Source organism: Electrona antarctica (assembly GCF_951216825.1).
Source record: "Electrona antarctica genome assembly, chromosome: 15".
Classification (NCBI taxonomy): Eukaryota; Metazoa; Chordata; class Actinopteri; order Myctophiformes; family Myctophidae; genus Electrona; species Electrona antarctica.
In genome coordinates this window covers 18,107,688-18,129,017 of record NC_136796.1, presented here as the reverse complement: position 1 = coordinate 18,129,017, position 21,330 = coordinate 18,107,688, and positions in this window count along the sequence as shown.

The following is a 21,330-nucleotide window of genomic DNA, read 5'->3' as shown; positions in this document are numbered from 1 at the left end:
GAAAAAAAGACGGAAATCACTCGAGACAATGGACTATAGCCCATGGTCTCGGAGTGATTTTCTTCTTTTCTCAAATCCTTGTTTTTCATCATTTTTGACCATGGGCTGTAGCCCATCTCAGACGGCATACTATAGCATGCTGTTTTTCATCATTTTTGAGGATTTGAAAAAAAGACGAAAATCACTCGAGACAATGGACTATATATAGCCCATGGTCTCGGAGTGATTTTTGTCTTTTTCTCAAATCCTCATTTACATCATTTTTGACCATGGGCTGTAGCCCATCTCAGACGGCATACTATAGCATGCTGTTTTTCATCATTTTTGAGGATTTGAAAAAAAGACGGAAATCACTCGAGACAATGGACTATAGCCCATGGTCTCGGTGTGATTTTCGTCTTTTTCTCAAATCCTCATTTACATCATTTTTGACCATGGGATGTAGCCCATCTCAGACGGCATACTAAAGCATGCCGTTTTTCGTCATTTTTGAGGATTTGAAAAAAAGATGGAAATCACTCGAGACAATGGACTATAGCCCATGGTCTCGGAGTGATTTTCTTCTTTTCTCAAATCCTTGTTTTTCATAATTTTTGACCATGGGCTGTAGCCCATCTCAGACGGCATACTATAGCATGCCGTTTTTTATCATTTTTGAGGATTTGAAAAAAAGACGGAAATCACTCGAGACAATGGACTATAGCCCATGGTCTCGGAGTGATTTTCTTCTTTTCTCAAATCCTTGTTTTTCATCATTTTTGACCATGGGCTGTAGCCCATCTCAGACGGCATACTATAGCATGCTGTTTTTCATCATTTTTGAGGATTTGAAAAAAAGACGAAAATCACTCGAGACAATGGACTATATATAGCCCATGGTCTCGGAGTGATTTTTGTCTTTTTCTCAAATCCTCATTTACATCATTTTTGACCATGGGCTGTAGCCCATCTCAGACGGCATACTATAGCATGCTGTTTTTCATCATTTTTGAGGATTTAAAAAAAAGACGGAAATCACTCGAGACAATGGACTATAGCCCATGGTCTCGCTGTGATTTTCGTCTTTTTTTCAAATCCTCGTTTTTCATTTTTGACCATGGGCTGTAGCCCATCTCAGACGGCATACTATAGCATGCCGTTTTTCATCATTTTTGAGGATTTGAAAAAAAGACGGAAATCACGCGAGACAATGGACTATAGCCCATGGTCTCGGAGTGATTTTCGTCTTTTTCTCAAATCCTCATTTACATCATTTTTGACCATGGGATGTAGCCCATCTCAGACGGCATACTAAAGCATGCCGTTTTTCGTCATTTTTGAGGATTTGAAAAAAAGACGAAAATCACTCGAGACAATGGACTATATATAGCCCATGGTCTCGGAGTGATTTTTGTCTTTTTCTCAAATCCTCATTTACATCATTTTTGACCATGGGCTGTAGCCCATCTCAGACGGCATACTATAGCATGCCGTTTTTCATCATTTTTGAGGATTTGAAAAAAAGACGGAAATCACTCGAGACAATGGACTATAGCCCATGGTCTCGGAGTGATTTTCGTCTTTTTTTCAGATCCTCGTTTTTCATTTTTGACCATGGGCTGTAGCCCATCTCAGACGGCATACTATAGCATGCCGTTTTTCATCATTTTTGAGGATTTGAAAAAAAGACGGAAATCACTCGAGACAATGGACTATAGCCCATGGTCTCGAAATGATTTTCGTCTTTTGCTCAAATCCTCATTTACATCATTTTTGACCATGGGCTGTAGCCCATCTCAGACGGCATACTATAGCATGCTGTTTTTCATCATTTTTGAGGATTTGAAAATAAGACGAAAATCACTCGAGACAATGGACTATAGCCCATGGTCTCGGAGTGATTTTCGTCTTTTTTTCAAATCCTTGTTTTTCATCATGGGCTGTAGCCCATCTCAGACGGCATACTATAGCATGCCATTTTTCATCATCAAGACTGGGGTGGGATTGCACCCTGGACCTTTATTTTTTGGTTTGAACTTGAGTGGGGTTTGAACTCACCATCTCCCGATCATGTGGCAGCGTCCTAACACAATGACCCACTGGGTCCAGATAATTCACACTTCTTTTTTGTTGGTTTTCTTCTTCTGAAATCGGTCTTGAAAGTAAAGACTTGAGTGGGGTTTGAACTCACCATCTCCCGATCATGTGGCAGCGTCCTAACACACTGAGCCACTGGGTCCAGACAATTCACACTGCTTTTTTTGTTTAGTTCTCCTGAAATTGGTCTTGAAAGTAAAGACGAGTGGGGGACTATAGCCCATGGTCTCGGCGTGATTTTCGTCTTTTTTTCAAATCCTCGTTTTTCATTTTTGACCATGGGCTGTAGCCCATCTCAGACGGCATACTAAAGCATGCCGTTTTTCATCATTTTTGAGGATTTGAAAAAAAGACGGAAATCACTCGAGACAATGGACTATATATAGCCCATGGTCTCGGAGTGATTTTTGTCTTTTTCTCAAATCCTCATTTACATCATTTTTGACCATGGGCTGTAGCCCATCTCAGACGGCATACTATAGCATGCTGTTTTTCATCATTTTTGAGGATTTGAAAAAAAGACGGAAATCACTCGAGACAATGGACTATAGCCCATGGTCTCGGTGTGATTTTCGTCTTTTTTTCAAATCCTCGTTTTTCATTTTTGACCATGGGCTGTAGCCCATCTCAGACGGCATACTATAGCATGCCGTTTTTCATCATTTTTGAGGATTTGAAAAAAAGACGGAAATCACTCGAGACAATGGACTATAGCCCATGGTCTCGAAATGATTTTCGTCTTTTTCTCAAATCCTCATTTACATCATTTTTGACCATGGGCTGTAGCCCATCTCAGACGGCATACTATAGCATGCTGTTTTTCATCATTTTTGAGGATTTGAAAATAAGACGAAAATCACTCGAGACAATGGACTATAGCCCATGGTCTCGGAGTGATTTTCGTCTTTTTTTCAAATCCTTGTTTTTCATCATGGGCTGTAGCCCATCTCAGACGGCATACTATAGCATGCCATTTTTCATCATCAAGACTGGGGTGGGATTGCACCCTGGACCTTTATTTTTTGGTTTGAACTTGAGTTGGGTTTGAACTCACCATCTCCCGATCATGTTGCAGTGTCCTAACACAATGACCCACTGGGTCCAGACCATTCACACTGCTTTTTTGTTGGTTTTCTTCTTCTGAAATCGGTCTTGAAAGTAAAGACTTGAGTGGGGTTTGAACTCACCATCTCCCGATCATGTGGCAGCGTCCTAACACACTGAGCCACTGGGTCCAGACAATTCACACTGCTTTTTTTGTTTAGTTCTCCTGAAATTGGTCTTGAAAGTAAAGACGAGTGGGGGACTATAGCCCATGGTCTCGGCGTGGATTTCGACTTTTTTTCAAATCCTCGTTTTTCATTTTTGACCATGGGCTGTAGCCCATCTCAGACGGCATACTATAGCATGCCGTTTTTCATCATTTTTGAGGATTTGAAAAAAAGACGGAAATCACTCGAGACAATGGACTATAGCCCATGGTCTCGGAGTGATTTTCTTCTTTTCTCAAATCCTTGTTTTTCATCATTTTTGACCATGGGCTGTAGCCCATCTCAGACGGCATACTATAGCATGCTGTTTTTCATCATTTTTGAGGATTTGAAAAAAAGACGAAAATCACTCGAGACAATGGACTATATATAGCCCATGGTCTCGGAGTGATTTTTGTCTTTTTCTCAAATCCTCATTTACATCATTTTTGACCATGGGCTGTAGCCCATCTCAGACGGCATACTATAGCATGGTCTCGGAGTGATTTTCGTCTTTTTTTCAGATCCTCGTTTTTCATTTTTGACCATGGGCTGTAGCCCATCTCAGACGGCATACTATAGCATGCCGTTTTTCATCATTTTTGAGGATTTGAAAAAAAGACGGAAATCACTCGAGACAATGGACTATAGCCCATGGTCTCGAAATGATTTTCGTCTTTTTCTCAAATCCTCATTTACATCATTTTTGACCATGGGCTGTAGCCCATCTCAGACGGCATACTATAGCATGCTGTTTTTCATCATTTTTGAGGATTTGAAAATAAGACGAAAATCACTCGAGACAATGGACTATAGCCCATGGTCTGGGAGTGATTTTCGTCTTTTTTTCAAATCCTTGTTTTTCATCATGGGCTGTAGCCCATCTCAGACGGCATACTATAGCATGCCATTTTTCATCATCAAGACTGGGGTGGGATTGCACCCTGGACCTTTATTTTTTGGTTTGAACTTGAGTGGGGTTTGAACTCACCATCTCCCGATCATGTGGCAGCGTCCTAACACACTGAGCCACTGGGTCCAGACAATTCACACTGCTTTTTTTGTTTAGTTCTCCTGAAATTGGTCTTGAAAGTAAAGACGAGTGGGGGACTATAGCCCATGGTCTCGGCGTGATTTTCGACTTTTTTTCAAATCCTCGTTTTTCATTTTTGACCATGGGCTGTAGCCCATCTCAGACGGCATACTATAGCATGCCGTTTTTCATCATTTTTGAGGATTTAAAAAAAAGACGGAAATCACTCGAGACAATGGACTATAGCCCATGGTCTCGGAGTGATTTTCTTCTTTTCTCAAATCCTTGTTTTTCATCATTTTTGACCATGGGCTGTAGCCCATCTCAGACGGCATACTAAAGCATGCCGTTTTTCGTCATTTTTGAGGATTTGAAAAAAAGACGAAAATCACTCGAGACAATGGACTATAGCCCATGGTCTCGGAGTGATTTTCTTCTTTTCTCAAATCCTTGTTTTTCATAATGTTTGACCATGGGCTGTAGCCCATCTCAGACGGCATACTATAGCATGCCGTTTTTTATCATTTTTGAGGATTTGAAAAAAAGACGGAAATCACTCGAGACAATGGACTATAGCCCATGGTCTCGGAGTGATTTTCTTCTTTTCTCAAATCTTTGTTTTTCATCATTTTTGACCATGGGCTGTAGCCCATCTCAGACGGCATACTATAGCATGCTGTTTTTCATCATTTTTGAGGATTTGAAAAAAAGACGAAAATCACTCGAGACAATGGACTATATATAGCCCATGGTCTCGGAGTGATTTTTGTCTTTTTCTCAAATCCTCATTTACATCATTTTTGACCATGGGCTGTAGCCCATCTCAGACGGCATACTATAGCATGCTGTTTTTCATCATTTTTGAGGATTTGAAAAAAAGACGGAAATCACTCGAGACAATGGACTATAGCCCATGGTCTCGGTGTGATTTTCGTCTTTTTTTCAAATCCTCGTTTTTCTTTTTTGACCATGGGCTGTAGCCCATCTCAGACGGCATACTATAGCATGCCGTTTTTCATAATTTTTGAGGATTTGAAAAAAAGACGAAAATCACGCGAGACAATGGACTATAGCCCATGGTCTCGGAGTGATTTTCGTCTTTTTCTCAAATCCTCATTTACATCATTTTTGACCATGGGATGTAGCCCATCTCAGACGGCATACTATAGCATGCTGTTTTTCATCATTTTTGAGGATTTGAAAATAAGACGAAAATCACTCGAGACAATGGACTATAGCCCATGGTCTCGGAGTGATTTTCGTCTTTTTTTCAAATCCTTGTTTTTCATCATGGGCTGTAGCCCATCTCAGACGGCATACTATAGCATGCCATTTTTCATCATCAAGACTGGGGTGGGATTGCACCCTGGACCTTTATTTTTTGGTTTGAACTTGAGTGGGGTTTGAACTCACCATCTCCTGATCATGTTGCAGTGTCCTAACACAATGACCCACTGGGTCCAGACCATTCACACTGCTTTTTTGTTGGTTTTCTTCTTCTGAAATCGGTCTTGAAAGTAAAGACTTGAGTGGGGTTTGAACTCACCATCTCCCGATCATGTGGCAGCGTCCTAACACACTGAGCCACTGGGTCCAGACAATTCACACTGCTTATTTTGTTTAGTTCTGCTGAAATTGGTCTTGAAAGTAAAGACGAGTGGGGGACTATAGCCCATGGTCTCGGCGTGATTTTCGACTTTTTTTCAAATCCTCGTTTTTCATTTTTGACCATGGGCTGTAGCCCATCTCAGACGGCATACTATAGCATGCCGTTTTTCATCATTTTTGAGGATTTAAAAAAAAGAGGGAAATCACTCGAGACAATGGACTATAGCCCATGGTCTCGGAGTGATTTTCTTCTTTTCTCAAATCCTTGTTTTTCATCATTTTTGACCATGGGCTGTAGCCCATCTCAGACGGCATACTATAGCATGCTGTTTTTCATCATTTTTGAGGATTTAAAAAAAAGACGAAAATCACTCGAGACAATGGACTATATATAGCCCATGGTCTCGGAGTGATTTTTGTCTTTTTCTCAAATCCTCATTTACATCATTTTTGACCATGGGCTGTAGCCCATCTCAGACGGCAATGCTGTTTTTCATCATTTTTGAGGATTTGAAAAAAAGACGGAAATCACTCGAGACAATGGACTATATATAGCCCATGGTCTCGGAGTGATTTGTGTCTTTTTCTCAAATCCTCATTTACATCATTTTTGACCATGGGCTGTAGCCCATCTCAGACGGCATACTATAGCATGCCGTTTTTCATCATTTTTGAGGATTTGAAAAAAAGACGAAAATCACTCGAGACAATGGACCCATGGTGGCCCATGGTCTCGGAGTGATTTTCATCATACGGCATACTATAGCATGCCGTATTTCATCATTTTTTAGGATTTGAAAAAAAGACGAAAATCACTCGAGACAATGGACTATAGCCCATGGTCTCGGAGTGATTTTCTTCTTTTCTCAAATCCTTGTTTTTCATCATTTTGACCATGGGCTGTAGCCCATCTCAGACGGCATACTATAGCATGCTATTTTTCATCATTTTTGAGGATTTGAAAAAAAGACGAAAATCACTCGAGACAATGGACTATATATAGCCCATGGTCTCGGAGTGATTTTTGTCTTTTTCTCAAATCCTCATTTACATAATTTTTGACCATGGTATGTAGCCCATCTCAGACGGCATACTATAGCATGCCGTTTTTCATCATTTTTGAGGATTTGAAAAAAAGACGAAAATCAATCGAGACAATGGACTATAGCCCATGGTCTCGGAGTGATTTCCGTCATACAGCATACTATAGCATGCCGTATTTCATCATTTTTTAGGATTTGAAAAAAAGACGAAAATCACTCGAGACAATGGACTATATAGCCCATGGTCTCGGAGTGATTTTCGTCTTTTTTCAAATCCTCGTTTTTCATTTTTGACCATGGGCTGTAGCCCATCTCAGACGGCATACTATAGCATGCCGTTTTTCATCATTTTTGAGGATTTGAAAAAAAGACGGAAATCACTCGAGACAGTGGACTATAGCCCATGGTCTCGGAGTGATTTTCGTCTTTTCTCAAATCCTTGTTTTTCATCATTTTTGACCATGGGCTGTAGCCCATCTCAGACGGCATACTATAGCATGCCGTTTTTCATCATTTTTTAGGATTTGAAAAAAAGACGGAAATCACTCGAGACAATGGACTATGGTCTCGGTCTCGGCATACTATAGCATGCCATTTTACATCATCAAGACTGGGGTGGGATTGCACCCTGGACCTTTATTTTTGGGTTTGAACTTGAGTGGGGTTTGAACTCACCATCTCCCGATCATGTGGCAGTGTCCTAACACAATGACCCACTGGGTCCAGACAATTCACACTGCTTTTTTGTTGGTTTTCTTCTTCTGAAATCGTTCTTGAAAGTAAAGACTTGAGTGGGGTTGGAACTCACCATCTCCCGATCATGTGGCAGCATCCTAACACACTGAGCCACTGGTTCCAGACAATTCACACTGCTTTTTTGTTGGTTTCTTCTTCTGAAATCGCTCTTGAAAGTAAAGACGAGTGGGGTTTGAACTCACCATCTCCCGATCATGTGGCAGCGTCCTAAAACATTGGGCCACTGGGTCCAGACAATTCACACTGCTTTTTGTTGGTTTTCTTCTTCTGAAATCGGTCTTGAAAGTACAGACTTGAGTGGGGTTTGAACTCACCATCTCCCGATCATGTGGCAGCGTCCTAACACACTGAGCCACTGGGTCCAGACAATTCACACTGCTTTTGTTTGTTTAGGTCTCCTAAAATTGGTCTTGAAAGTAAAGACTTGAGTGGGGGACTATAGCCCATGGTCTCGGTGTGATTTTCGTCTTTTTTTCAAATCCTCGTTTTTCATTTTTGACCATGGGCTGTAGCCCATCTCAGACGGCATACTATAGCATGCCGTTTTTCATCATTTTTGAGGATTTGAAAAAAAGACGGAAATCACGCGAGACAATGGACTATATTCCATGGTCTCGGAGTGATTTTCGTCTTTTTCTCAAATCCTCATTTACATCATTTTTGACCATGGGATGTAGCCCATCTCAGACGGCATACTATAGCATGCTATTTTACATCATTTTTGAGGATTTGAAAAAAAGACGAAAATCACTCGAGACAATGGACTATATATAGCCCATGGTCTCGGAGTGATTTTTGTCTTTTTCTCAAATCCTCATTTACATCATTTTTGACCATGGGCTGTAGCCCATCTCAGACGGCATACTATAGCATGCCGTTTTTCATCATTTTTGAGGATTTGAAAAAAAGACGGAAATCACTCGAGACAATGGACTATAGCCCATGGTCTCGGAGTGATTTTCGTCTTTTTTTCAGATCCTCGTTTTTCATTTTTGACCATGGGCTGTAGCCCATCTCAGACGGCATACTATAGCATGCCGTTTTTCATCATTTTTGAGGATTTGAAAAAAAGACGGAAATCACTCGAGACAATGGACTATAGCCCATGGTCTCGAAATGATTTTCGTCTTTTTCTCAAATCCTCATTTACATCATTTTTGACCATGGGCTGTAGCCCATCTCAGACGGCATACTATAGCATGCTGTTTTTCATCATTTTTGAGGATTTGAAAATAAGATGAAAATCACTCGAGACAATAGCCCATGGTCTCGGAGTGATTTTCGTCTTTTTTTCAAATCCTCGTTTTTCATCATGGGCTGTAGCCCATCTCAGACGGCATACTATAGCATGCCATTTTTCATCATCAAGACTGGGGTGGGATTGCACCCTGGACCTTTATTTTTTGGTTTGAACTTGAGTGGGGTTTGAACTCACCATCTCCCGATCATGTTGCAGTGTCCTAACACAATGACCCACTGGGTCCAGACCATTCACACTGCTTTTTTGTTGGTTTTCTTCTTCTGAAATCGGTCTTGAAAGTAAAGACTTGAGTGGGGTTTGAACTCACCATCTCCCGATCATGTGGCAGCGTCGTAACACACTGAGCCACTGGGTCCAGACAATTCACACTGCTTTTTTTGTTTAGTTCTCCTGAAATTGGTCTTGAAAGTAAAGACGAGTGGGGGACTATAGCCCATGGTCTCGGCGTGATTTTCGACTTTTTTTCAAATCCTCGTTTTTCATTTTTGACCATGGGCTGTAGCCCATCTCAGACGGCATACTATAGCATGCCGTTTTTCATCATTTTTGAGGATTTGAAAAAAAGACGGAAATCACTCGAGACAATGGACTATAGCCCATGGTCTCGGAGTGATTTTCTTCTTTTCTCAAATCCTTGTTTTTCATCATTTTTGACCATGGGCTGTAGCCCATCTCAGACGGCATACTATAGCATGCTGTTTTTCATCATTTTTGAGGATTTGAAAAAAAGACGAAAATCACTCGAGACAATGGACTATATATAGCCCATGGTCTCGGAGTGATTTTTGTCTTTTTCTCAAATCCTCATTTACATCATTTTTGACCATGGGCTGTAGCCCATCTCAGACGGCATACTTTAGCATGGTCTCGGAGTGATTTTCGTCTTTTTTTCAGATCCTCGTTTTTCATTTTTGACCATGGGCTGTAGCCCATCTCAGACGGCATACTATAGCATGCCGTTTTTCATCATTTTTGAGGATTTGAAAAAAAGACGGAAATCACTCGAGACAATGGACTATAGCCCATGGTCTCGAAATGATTTTCGTCTTTTTCTCAAATCCTCATTTACATCATTTTTGACCATGGGCTGTAGCCCATCTCAGACGGCATACTATAGCATGCTGTTTTTCATCATTTTTGAGGATTTGAAAATAAGACGAAAATCACTCGAGACAATGGACTATAGCCCATGGTCTCGGAGTGATTTTCGTCTTTTTTTCAAATCCTTGTTTTTCATCATGGGCTGTAGCCTATCTCAGACGGCATACTATAGCATGCCATTTTTCATCATCAAGACTGGGGTGGGATTGCACCCTGGACCTTTATTTTTTGGTTTGAACTTGAGTGGGGTTTGAACTCACCATCTCCCGATCAGCGTCCGAGCAGCGTCCTAACACACTGAGCCACTGGGTCCAGACAATTCACACTGCTTTTTTTGTTTAGTTCTCCTGAAATTGGTCTTGAAAGTAAAGACGAGTGGGGGACTATAGCCCATGGTCTCGGCGTGATTTTCGACTTTTTTTCAAATCCTCGTTTTTCATTTTTGACCATGGGCTGTAGCCCATCTCAGACGGCATACTATAGCATGCCGTTTTTCATCATTTTTGAGGATTTAAAAAAAAGACGGAAATCACTCGAGACAATGGACTATAGCCCATGGTCTCGGAGTGATTTTCTTCTTTTCTCAAATCCTTGTTTTTCATCATTTTTGACCATGGGCTGTAGCCCATCTCAGACGGCATACTATAGCATGCTGTTTTTCATCATTTTTGAGGATTTGAAAAAAAGACGAAAATCACTCGAGACAATGGACTATATATAGCCCATGGTCTCGGAGTGATTTTTGTCTTTTTCTCAAATCCTCATTTACATCATTTTTGACCATGGGCTGTAGCCCATCTCAGACGGCATACTATAGCATGCTGTTTTTCATCATTTTTGAGGATTTGAAAAAAAGACGGAAATCACTCGAGACAATGGACTATAGCCCATGGTCTCGGTGTGATTTTCGTCTTTTTCTCAAATCCTCATTTACATCATTTTTGACCATGGGATGTAGCCCATCTCAGACGGCATACTAAAGCATGCCGTTTTTCGTCATTTTTGAGGATTTGAAAAAAAGATGGAAATCACTCGAGACAATGGACTATAGCCCATGGTCTCGGAGTGATTTTCTTCTTTTCTCAAATCCTTGTTTTTCATAATGTTTGACCATGGGCTGTAGCCCATCTCAGACGGCATACTATAGCATGCCGTTTTTTATCATTTTTGAGGATTTGAAAAAAAGACGGAAATCACTCGAGACAATGGACTATAGCCCATGGTCTCGGAGTGATTTTCTTCTTTTCTCAAATCCTTGTTTTTCATCATTTTTGACCATGGGCTGTAGCCCATCTCAGACGGCATACTATAGCATGCTGTTTTTCATCATTTTTGAGGATTTGAAAAAAAGACGAAAATCACTCGAGACAATGGACTATATATAGCCCATGGTCTCGGAGTGATTTTTGTCTTTTTCTCAAATCCTCATTTACATCATTTTTGACCATGGGCTGTAGCCCATCTCAGACGGCATACTATAGCATGCCGTTTTTCATCATTTTTGAGGATTTGAAAAAAAACGAAAATCACGCGAGACAATGGACTATAGCCCATGGTCTCGGAGTGATTTTCGACTTTTTCTCAAATCCTCATTTACATCATTTTTGACCATGGGATGTAGCCCATCTCAGACGGCATACTATAGCATGCTGTTTTTCATCATTTTTGAGGATTTGAAAATAAGACGAAAATCACTCGAGACAATGGACTATAGCCCATGGTCTCGGAGTGATTTTCGTCTTTTTTTCAAATCCTTGTTTTTCATCATGGGCTGTAGCCCATCTCAGACGGCATACTATAGCATGCCATTTTTCATCATCAAGACTGGGGTGGGATTGCACCCTGGACCTTTATTTTTTGGTTTGAACTTGAGTGGGGTTTGAACTCACCATCTCCTGATCATGTTGCAGTGTCCTAACACAATGACCCACTGGGTCCAGACCATTCACACTGCTTTTTTGTTGGTTTTCTTCTTCTGAAATCGGTCTTGAAAGTAAAGACTTGAGTGGGGTTTTAACTCACCATCTCCCGATCATGTGGCAGCGTCCTAACACACTGAGCCACTGGGTCCAGACAATTCACACTGCTTATTTTGTTTAGTTCTGCTGAAATTGGTCTTGAAAGTAAAGATGATTTTCGACTTTTTTTCAAATCCTCGTTTTTCATTTTTGACCATGGGCTGTAGCCCATCTCAGACGGCATACTATAGCATGCTGTTTTTCATCATTTTTGAGGATTTGAAAAAAAAGACGGAAATCACTCGAGACAATGGACTATAGCCCATGGTCTCGGTGTGATTTTCGTCTTTTTTTCAAATCCTCGTTTTTCATTTTTGACCATGGGCTGTAGCCCATCTCAGACGGCATACTATAGCATGCCGTTTTTCATCATTTTTGAGGATTTGAAAAAAAGACGGAAATCACGCGAGACAATGGACTATAGCCCATGGTCTCGGAGTGATTTTCGTCTTTTTCTCAAATACTCATTTACATCATTTTTGACCATGGGATGTAGCCCATCTCAGACGGCATACTAAAGCATGCCGTTTTTCGTCATTTTTGAGGATTTGAAAAAAAGATGGAAATCACTCGAGACAATGGACTATAGCCCATGGTCTCGGAGTGATTTTCTTCTTTTCTCAAATCCTTGTTTTTCATAATTTTTGACCATGGGCTGTAGCCCATCTCAGACGGCATACTATAGCATGCTGTTTTTTATCATTTTTGAGGATTTGAAAAAAAGACGGAAATCACTCGAGACAATGGACTATAGCCCATGGTCTCGGAGTGATTTTCTTCTTTTCTCAAATCCTTGTTTTTCATCATTTTTGACCATGGGCTGTAGCCCATCTCAGACGGCATACTATAGCATGCTGTTTTTCATCATTTTTGAGGATTTGAAAAAAAGACGAAAATCACTCGAGACAATGGACTATATATAGCCCATGGTCTCGGAGTGATTTTTGTCTTTTTCTCAAATCCTCATTTACATCATTTTTGACCATGGGCTGTAGCCCATCTCAGACGGCATACTATAGCATGCTGTTTTTCATCATTTTTGAGGATTTGAAAAAAAGACGGAAATCACTCGAGACAATGGACTATAGCCCATGGTCTCGGTGTGATTTTCGTCTTTTTCTCAAATCCTCATTTACATCATTTTTGACCATGGGATGTAGCCCATCTCAGACGGCATACTAAAGCATGCCGTTTTTCGTCATTTTTGAGGATTTGAAAAAAAGATGGAAATCACTCGAGACAATGGACTATAGCCCATGGTCTCGGAGTGATTTTCTTCTTTTCTCAAATCCTTGTTTTTCATAATTTTTGACCATGGGCTGTAGCCCATCTCAGACGGCATACTATAGCATGCCGTTTTTTATCATTTTTGAGGATTTGAAAAAAAGACGGAAATCACTCGAGACAATGGACTATAGCCCATGGTCTCGGAGTGATTTTCTTCTTTTCTCAAATCCTTGTTTTTCATCATTTTTGACCATGGGCTGTAGCCCATCTCAGACGGCATACTATAGCATGCTGTTTTTCATCATTTTTGAGGATTTGAAAAAAAGACGAAAATCACTCGAGACAATGGACTATATATAGCCCATGGTCTCGGAGTGATTTTTGTCTTTTTCTCAAATCCTCATTTACATCATTTTTGACCATGGGCTGTAGCCCATCTCAGACGGCATACTATAGCATGCTGTTTTTCATCATTTTTGAGGATTTAAAAAAAAGACGGAAATCACTCGAGACAATGGACTATAGCCCATGGTCTCGCTGTGATTTTCGTCTTTTTTTCAAATCCTCGTTTTTCATTTTTGACCATGGGCTGTAGCCCATCTCAGACGGCATACTATAGCATGCCGTTTTTCATCATTTTTGAGGATTTGAAAAAAAGACGGAAATCACGCGAGACAATGGAATATAGCCCATGGTCTCGGAGTGATTTTCGTCTTTTTCTCAAATCCTCATTTACATCATTTTTGACCATGGGATGTAGCCCATCTCAGACGGCATACTAAAGCATGCCGTTTTTCGTCATTTTTGAGGATTTGAAAAAAAGACGAAAATCACTCGAGACAATGGACTATATATAGCCCATGGTCTCGGAGTGATTTTTGTCTTTTTCTCAAATCCTCATTTACATCATTTTTGACCATGGGCTGTAGCCCATCTCAGACGGCATACTATAGCATGCTGTTTTTCATCATTTTTGAGGATTTGAAAAAAAGACGGAAATCACTCGAGACAATGGACTATAGCCCATGGTCTCGGTGTGATTTTCGTCTTTTTTTCAAATCCTTGTTTTTCATAATTTTTGACCATGGGCTGTAGCCCATCTCAGACGGCATACTATAGCATGCCGTTTTTTATAATTTTTGAGGATTTGAAAAAAAGACGGAAATCACTCGAGACAATGGACTATAGCCCATGGTCTCGGAGTGATTTTCGTCTTTTTCTCAAATCCTCATTTACATCATTTTTGACCATGGGATGTAGCCCATCTCAGACGGCATACTAAAGCATGCCGTTTTTCGTCATTTTTGAGTATTTGAAAAAAAGATGGAAATCACTCGAGACAATGGACTATAGCCCATGGTCTCGGAGTGATTTTCTTCTTTTCTCAAATCCTTGTTTTTCATAATTTTTGACCATGGGCTGTAGCCCATCTCAGACGGCATACTATAGCATGCTATTTTACATCATTTTTGAGGATTTGAAAAAAAGACGAAAATCACTCGAGACAATGGACTATATATAGCCCATGGTCTCGGAGTGATTTTTGTCTTTTTCTCAAATCCTCATTTACATCATTTTTGACCATGGGCTGTAGCCCATCTCAGACGGCATACTATAGCATGCCGTTTTTCATCATTTTTGAGGATTTGAAAAAAAGACGGAAATCACTCGAGACAATGGACTATAGCCCATGGTCTCGGAGTGATTTTCGTCTTTTTTTCAGATCCTCGTTTTTCATTTTTGACCATGGGCTGTAGCCCATCTCAGACGGCATACTATAGCATGCTGTTTTTCATCATTTTTGAGGATTTGAAAAAAAGACGGAAATCACGCGAGACAATGGACTATAGCCCATGGTCTCGGAGTGATTTTCGTCTTTTTCTCAAATACTCATTTACATCATTTTTGACCATGGGATGTAGCCCATCTCAGACGGCATACTAAAGCATGCCGTTTTTCGTCATTTTTGAGGATTTGAAAAAAAGATGGAAATCACTCGAGACAATGGACTATAGCCCATGGTCTCGGAGTGATTTTCTTCTTTTCTCAAATCCTTGTTTTTCATAATTTTTGACCATGGGCTGTAGCCCATCTCAGACGGCATACTATAGCATGCCGTTTTTTATCATTTTTGAGGATTTGAAAAAAAGACGGAAATCACTCGAGACAATGGACTATAGCCCATGGTCTCGGAGTGATTTTCTTCTTTTCTCAAATCCTTGTTTTTCATCATTTTTGACCATGGGCTGTAGCCCATCTCAGACGGCATACTATAGCATGCTGTTTTTCATCATTTTTGAGGATTTGAAAAAAAGACGAAAATCACTCGAGACAATGGACTATATATAGCCCATGGTCTCGGAGTGATTTTTGTCTTTTTCTCAAATCCTCATTTACATCATTTTTGACCATGGGCTGTAGCCCATCTCAGACGGCATACTATAGCATGCTGTTTTTCATCATTTTTGAGGATTTGAAAAAAAGACGGAAATCACTCGAGACAATGGACTATAGCCCATGGTCTCGGTGTGATTTTCGTCTTTTTCTCAAATCCTCATTTACATCATTTTTGACCATGGGATGTAGCCCATCTCAGACGGCATACTAAAGCATGCCGTTTTTCGTCATTTTTGAGGATTTGAAAAAAAGATGGAAATCACTCGAGACAATGGACTATAGCCCATGGTCTCGGAGTGATTTTCTTCTTTTCTCAAATCCTTGTTTTTCATAATTTTTGACCATGGGCTGTAGCCCATCTCAGACGGCATACTATAGCATGCCGTTTTTTATCATTTTTGAGGATTTGAAAAAAAGACGGAAATCACTCGAGACAATGGACTATAGCCCATGGTCTCGGAGTGATTTTCTTCTTTTCTCAAATCCTTGTTTTTCATCATTTTTGACCATGGGCTGTAGCCCATCTCAGACGGCATACTATAGCATGCTGTTTTTCATCATTTTTGAGGATTTGAAAAAAAGACGAAAATCACTCGAGACAATGGACTATATATAGCCCATGGTCTCGGAGTGATTTTTGTCTTTTTCTCAAATCCTCATTTACATCATTTTTGACCATGGGCTGTAGCCCATCTCAGACGGCATACTATAGCATGCTGTTTTTCATCATTTTTGAGGATTTAAAAAAAAGACGGAAATCACTCGAGACAATGGACTATAGCCCATGGTCTCGCTGTGATTTTCGTCTTTTTTTCAAATCCTCGTTTTTCATTTTTGACCATGGGCTGTAGCCCATCTCAGACGGCATACTATAGCATGCCGTTTTTCATCATTTTTGAGGATTTGAAAAAAAGACGGAAATCACGCGAGACAATGGACTATAGCCCATGGTCTCGGAGTGATTTTCGTCTTTTTCTCAAATCCTCATTTACATCATTTTTGACCATGGGATGTAGCCCATCTCAGACGGCATACTAAAGCATGCCGTTTTTCGTCATTTTTGAGGATTTGAAAAAAAGACGAAAATCACTCGAGACAATGGACTATATATAGCCCATGGTCTCGGAGTGATTTTTGTCTTTTTCTCAAATCCTCATTTACATCATTTTTGACCATGGGCTGTAGCCCATCTCAGACGGCATACTATAGCATGCCGTTTTTCATCATTTTTGAGGATTTGAAAAAAAGACGGAAATCACTCGAGACAATGGACTATAGCCCATGGTCTCGGAGTGATTTTCGTCTTTTTTTCAGATCCTCGTTTTTCATTTTTGACCATGGGCTGTAGCCCATCTCAGACGGCATACTATAGCATGCCGTTTTTCATCATTTTTGAGGATTTGAAAAAAAGACGGAAATCACTCGAGACAATGGACTATAGCCCATGGTCTCGAAATGATTTTCGTCTTTTGCTCAAATCCTCATTTACATCATTTTTGACCATGGGCTGTAGCCCATCTCAGACGGCATACTATAGCATGCTGTTTTTCATCATTTTTGAGGATTTGAAAATAAGACGAAAATCACTCGAGACAATGGACTATAGCCCATGGTCTCGGAGTGATTTTCGTCTTTTTTTCAAATCCTTGTTTTTCATCATGGGCTGTAGCCCATCTCAGACGGCATACTATAGCATGCCATTTTTCATCATCAAGACTGGGGTGGGATTGCACCCTGGACCTTTATTTTTTGGTTTGAACTTGAGTGGGGTTTGAACTCACCATCTCCCGATCATGTGGCAGCGTCCTAACACAATGACCCACTGGGTCCAGATAATTCACACTTCTTTTTTGTTGGTTTTCTTCTTCTGAAATCGGTCTTGAAAGTAAAGACTTGAGTGGGGTTTGAACTCACCATCTCCCGATCATGTGGCAGCGTCCTAACACACTGAGCCACTGGGTCCAGACAATTCACACTGCTTTTTTTGTTTAGTTCTCCTGAAATTGGTCTTGAAAGTAAAGACGAGTGGGGGACTATAGCCCATGGTCTCGGCGTGATTTTCGTCTTTTTTTCAAATCCTCGTTTTTCATTTTTGACCATGGGCTGTAGCCCATCTCAGACGGCATACTAAAGCATGCCGTTTTTCATCATTTTTGAGGATTTGAAAAAAAGACGGAAATCACTCGAGACAATGGACTATATATAGCCCATGGTCTCGGAGTGATTTTTGTCTTTTTCTCAAATCCTCATTTACATCATTTTTGACCATGGGCTGTAGCCCATCTCAGACGGCATACTATAGCATGCTGTTTTTCATCATTTTTGAGGATTTGAAAAAAAGACGGAAATCACTCGAGACAATGGACTATAGCCCATGGTCTCGGTGTGATTTTCGTCTTTTTTTCAAATCCTCGTTTTTCATTTTTGACCATGGGCTGTAGCCCATCTCAGACGGCATACTATAGCATGCCGTTTTTCATCATTTTTGAGGATTTGAAAAAAAGACGGAAATCACTCGAGACAATGGACTATAGCCCATGGTCTCGAAATGATTTTCGTCTTTTTCTCAAATCCTCATTTACATCATTTTTGACCATGGGCTGTAGCCCATCTCAGACGGCATACTATAGCATGCTGTTTTTCATCATTTTTGAGGATTTGAAAATAAGACGAAAATCACTCGAGACAATGGACTATAGCCCATGGTCTCGGAGTGATTTTCGTCTTTTTTTCAAATCCTTGTTTTTCATCATGGGCTGTAGCCCATCTCAGACGGCATACTATAGCATGCCATTTTTCATCATCAAGACTGGGGTGGGATTGCACCCTGGACCTTTATTTTTTGGTTTGAACTTGAGTTGGGTTTGAACTCACCATCTCCCGATCATGTTGCAGTGTCCTAACACAATGACCCACTGGGTCCAGACCATTCACACTGCTTTTTTGTTGGTTTTCTTCTTCTGAAATCGGTCTTGAAAGTAAAGACTTGAGTGGGGTTTGAACTCACCATCTCCCGATCATGTGGCAGCGTCCTAACACACTGAGCCACTGGGTCCAGACAATTCACACTGCTTTTTTTGTTTAGTTCTCCTGAAATTGGTCTTGAAAGTAAAGACGAGTGGGGGACTATAGCCCATGGTCTCGGCGTGGATTTCGACTTTTTTTCAAATCCTCGTTTTTCATTTTTGACCATGGGCTGTAGCCCATCTCAGACGGCATACTATAGCATGCCGTTTTTCATCATTTTTGAGGATTTGAAAAAAAGACGGAAATCACTCGAGACAATGGACTATAGCCCATGGTCTCGGAGTGATTTTCTTCTTTTCTCAAATCCTTGTTTTTCATCATTTTTGACCATGGGCTGTAGCCCATCTCAGACGGCATACTATAGCATGCTGTTTTTCATCATTTTTGAGGATTTGAAAAAAAGACGAAAATCACTCGAGACAATGGACTATATATAGCCCATGGTCTCGGAGTGATTTTTGTCTTTTTCTCAAATCCTCATTTACATCATTTTTGACCATGGGCTGTAGCCCATCTCAGACGGCATACTATAGCATGGTCTCGGAGTGATTTTCGTCTTTTTTTCAGATCCTCGTTTTTCATTTTTGACCATGGGCTGTAGCCCATCTCAGACGGCATACTATAGCATGCCGTTTTTCATCATTTTTGAGGATTTGAAAAAAAGACGGAAATCACTCGAGACAATGGACTATAGCCCATGGTCTCGAAATGATTTTCGTCTTTTTCTCAAATCCTCATTTACATCATTTTTGACCATGGGCTGTAGCCCATCTCAGACGGCATACTATAGCATGCTGTTTTTCATCATTTTTGAGGATTTGAAAATAAGACGAAAATCACTCGAGACAATGGACTATAGCCCATGGTCTGGGAGTGATTTTCGTCTTTTTTTCAAATCCTTGTTTTTCATCATGGGCTGTAGCCCATCTCAGACGGCATACTATAGCATGCCATTTTTCATCATCAAGACTGGGGTGGGATTGCACCCTGGACCTTTATTTTTTGGTTTGAACTTGAGTGGGGTTTGAACTCACCATCTCCCGATCATGTGGCAGCGTCCTAACACACTGAGCCACTGGGTCCAGACAATTCACACTGCTTTTTTTGTTTAGTTCTCCTGAAATTGGTCTTGAAAGTAAAGACGAGTGGGGGACTATAGCCCATGGTCTCGGCGTGATTTTCGACTTTTTTTCAAATCCTCGTTTTTCATTTTTGACCATGGGCTGTAGCCCATCTCAGACGGCATACTATAGCATGCCGTTTTTCATCATTTTTGAGGATTTAAAAAAAAGACGGAAATCACTCGAGACAATGGACTATAGCCCATGGTCTCGGAGTGATTTTCTTCTTTTCTCAAATCCTTGTTTTTCATCATTTTTGACCATGGGCTGTAGCCCATCTCAGACGGCATACTAAAGCATGCCGTTTTTCGTCATTTTTGAGGATTTGAAAAAAAGACGAAAATCACTCGAGACAATGGACTATAGCCCATGGTCTCGGAGTGATTTTCTTCTTTTCTCAAATCCTTGTTTTTCATAATGTTTGACCATGGGCTGTAGCCCATCTCAGACGGCATACTATAGCATGCCGTTTTTTATCATTTTTGAGGATTTGAAAAAAAGACGGAAATCACTCGAGACAATGGACTATAGCCCATGGTCTCGGAGTGATTTTCTTCTTTTCTCAAATCTTTGTTTTTCATCATTTTTGACCATGGGCTGTAGCCCATCTCAGACGGCATACTATAGCATGCTGTTTTTCATCATTTTTGAGGATTTGAAAAAAAGACGAAAATCACTCGAGACAATGGACTATATATAGCCCATGGTCTCGGAGTGATTTTTGTCTTTTTCTCAAATCCTCATTTACATCATTTTTGACCATGGGCTGTAGCCCATCTCAGACGGCATACTATAGCATGCTGTTTTTCATCATTTTTGAGGATTTGAAAAAAAGACGGAAATCACTCGAGACAATGGACTATAGCCCATGGTCTCGGTGTGATTTTCGTCTTTTTTTCAAATCCTCGTTTTTCTTTTTTGACCATGGGCTGTAGCCCATCTCAGACGGCATACTATAGCATGCCGTTTTTCATAATTTTTGAGGATTTGAAAAAAAGACGAAAATCACGCGAGACAATGGACTATAGCCCATGGTCTCGGAGTGATTTTCGTCTTTTTCTCAAATCCTCATTTACATCATTTTTGACCATGGGATGTAGCCCATCTCAGACGGCATACTATAGCATGCTGTTTTTCATCATTTTTGAGGATTTGAAAATAAGACGAAAATCACTCGAGACAATGGACTATAGCCCATGGTCTCGGAGTGATTTTCGTCTTTTTTTCAAATCCTTGTTTTTCATCATGGGCTGTAGCCCATCTCAGACGGCATACTATAGCATGCCATTTTTCATCATCAAGACTGGGGTGGGATTGCACCCTGGACCTTTATTTTTTGGTTTGAACTTGAGTGGGGTTTGAACTCACCATCTCCTGATCATGTTGCAGTGTCCTAACACAATGACCCACTG